The sequence below is a fragment of the Rhinopithecus bieti genome, unplaced genomic scaffold, assembly GCF_001698545.2.
Source record: "Rhinopithecus bieti isolate Rb0 unplaced genomic scaffold, ASM169854v2 scaffold_15769, whole genome shotgun sequence".
Taxonomy (NCBI): domain Eukaryota; kingdom Metazoa; phylum Chordata; class Mammalia; order Primates; family Cercopithecidae; genus Rhinopithecus; species Rhinopithecus bieti.
This window is the reverse complement of record NW_016809129.1, coordinates 3,381,554-3,384,487: the sequence shown is the minus strand read 5'-3', so window position 1 is coordinate 3,384,487 and position 2,934 is coordinate 3,381,554. Positions and strand designations below refer to the sequence as shown.

The window sequence follows — 2,934 nt, the reverse complement described above, 5'->3', positions numbered from 1 at the left end:
CATTTCATCCAACAACTGCAGAATACACATTCCATTCAACAGTGCATGGAACTTTCTCCAAGATAGACCATATGATAGGCCATAAAATAAGCCTCAATAAATTTAAGAAAATTGAAATTATATCAAACATTCTCTCAAACTATAATGGAGTAAAACTGAAAATCAACTCCAAAAGGAATCTTCAAAACCACACAAATACATGGAAATTAAAAAACCTGTTCCTGAATGAGTATTGAGTCAAAAACGAAACCAAGATGGAAATTTAAAAATTCTTTGAACTGAATGACAATAATGGCACAACCTATCAAAACCTCTGGGATACAGTTAAGGCTGTGCTAAGAGGAAAGTTCACAGCCCGCCTACATCAAAAAGTCTGAAACATCACAGAGACAATCTAAGGTCACACCTCAAGGAACTAGAGAAACAAGAACAAACCAAACCCAAACCCAGCAGAAGAGAGGAAATAACCAAGATCAGAGCAGAATTAAATGAAATTGAAACAAAAAAAAAATACAAAAGAGGAATGAAACAAAAAGCTGGTTCTTTGGAAATATAAATAAAATTGATGGACTATTAGCAAGATTAACCAAGAAAAGAAAGAAAATCCAAATAACTTCACAGAGAAATGAAACAGGAGATATTACAATAGACACCACTGAAGAAAAGATCATTCAAGGGTACTATTAACACCTATACACACATAAACTAGAAAACCTAGATGACATGGATAAATTCCTGGAAAAATACAACCCTTGTAGCTTAAATCGGGAATAATTAGATACCCTGAACAGAACAATAATAAGCAGTGAGATTAAAATGGTAGTTAATAAATTACTGACAAAAAAGTCCAGGACCAGATGGATTCACAGCAGAATTCTACCAGACATTCAAAGAAGAATTGGTTCCAATCCTTTTGACACTATTCCACAAGACAGAGAAAGAAAGACCCCTCCCTAATTCATTACATGAAGCCAGCATCATGCTAATACCAAAGCCAGGAAAGGACATAACCAAAAAAGGAAACTGCAGACCAATATCCTTGATGAACATAAATGCTGAAATCCTTAACTAAATACTACCTAACCAAATCCAACAACATATCAAAAAGATAATCCACCATGATCAAGTGGGTTTCATACCAGGGATGCAGGGATGGTTTAATATATGCAAGTCAATAAATGTGGTACACCACATAAACAGAATTAAATACAAAATCACATTACCATTCCAACGGATGCAGAAAAAGTATTCAACAAAATCTAGCATGGCTTTATGTTTAAAACCCTCAGCAGGCCAGGCACGGTGGCTCACGCCTGTAATCCCAGCACTTTGGGAGGCTGAGGCAGATGGATCATGAGGTTAGGAGATTGAGACCATGCTGGCTAACATGGTGAAACTCCATCTCTATTAAAACTACAAAAAAATTAGCTGGACCTGGTGGTGGGTGCCTGTAGTCCCAGCTACTTGGGAAGCTGAGGCAGGAGAATGGTGTGAACCCAGGAAGCGGAGCGTGCAGTAAGCCAAGATTGCACCACTGCACTCCAGCCTGGGCAAAAGAGTGAGACTCTGTCTCAAAAAAAAAAAAAAGAAAGAAAAGAAAAGAAAAGAAAAGAAAAGAAAAGAAAAGAAAAGAAAAGAAAAGAAAAGAAACCTCAGCAAAATCAGCATTAAGGGACATAATGTAACAAAATCCATCTACGACAAACTCACAGCCAAACTAATACTGAATGGGGAAAAGTTAAAAGCATTTCCTTTGAGAACTGGAACAAGAAAAGGATGCCCACTCTCACCTCTCCTCTTCAACATTGTACTGGAAGTCCTCACTTCAGCAGTCAGAAAAGTGAAAGAAATAAAGGGCATCCAAATCAGTAAAGAGAAAATCAAATTGTCCCTCTTTGCTGATGATATGATCGTTTACCTTGAAAACCCTAAAGACTCCTCCAGAAAGCTCCTAGAACTGATAAAAGAATTCAACAAAGTTTCCAGATACAAGATTAGTGTACACAAATCAATAACTCTTCTATACACCAACAGTGACCAAGCAGAGAATCAAATCAAGAACTCAACTTCTTTTACAATAGCTGCAAAAGATAAAATAAATAAAGTACTTAGGAATATACCTAACAAAGGAGTCGAAAGACCTCTACAAGGAAAACTACAAAGCACTGCTGAAATAAATCATAGATTACACAAACAAATGGAAACACATCCCATGATCATGGGTGCGTAGAATCAATATTGCGAAAATGAGCATACTGCCAAAAGCAATCTACAAATTCAACACAACCCCTATCAAAATACCACCATCATTCCTCACAGAATTAGAAAACACAATTCTAAAATTCATATGGAACCAAAAAAGAGCCTGCATAGCCAAAGCAAGACTAGGCAAAAATAACAAATCTGGAGGCATCACACTACCTGATTTCAAACTATACTATAAGGCCGTAGTCACCCAAACAGCATGGTACTGGTATAAAAATAGGCATATAGACCAATGGAACAGAACAGAGAACCCAGAAATAAACCCAAATACTTACAGCCAACTGATCTTTGACAAAGCAAACAAAAACATAAAGTGGGAAAGGACATCCTTTCAACAAATGGTGCTGGGATAATTGGCTAACCACATGTAGGAGATTGAAACTGGATCCTCATCTCTTACCTTATACAAAAATCAACTCAAGATGGATTAAGGACTTAAACTTAAGACCTGAAACTAAATAAAAATTCTAGAAGATAACGTTGGAAAACCCCTTCTAAACATTGGCTTAGGCAACAATTTCATGACCTAGAACCCAAAAGCAAATGTAATAAAAACAAAGATAAATAGCTGGGACCTAATTAAACGAAAGCATCTTTGTACAGTAAAAGGAACAGTCAGCAGAGTAAACAGACAACCCACAGAGTGAGAGAAAATCTTCACAGTCTATA

The 2,934-nt window shown here is 36.6% G+C and overlaps 1 protein-coding gene across 1 annotated transcript in view; it reads left to right on the top strand.

Annotated features, from left to right (window-relative positions):
* PIK3C2G (phosphatidylinositol-4-phosphate 3-kinase catalytic subunit type 2 gamma) overlaps nucleotides 1-2,934 on the top strand; it is a 385,467-nt gene that overhangs the window by 340,663 nt on the left and 41,870 nt on the right. The gene's annotated exons all lie outside the window — the stretch shown is intronic.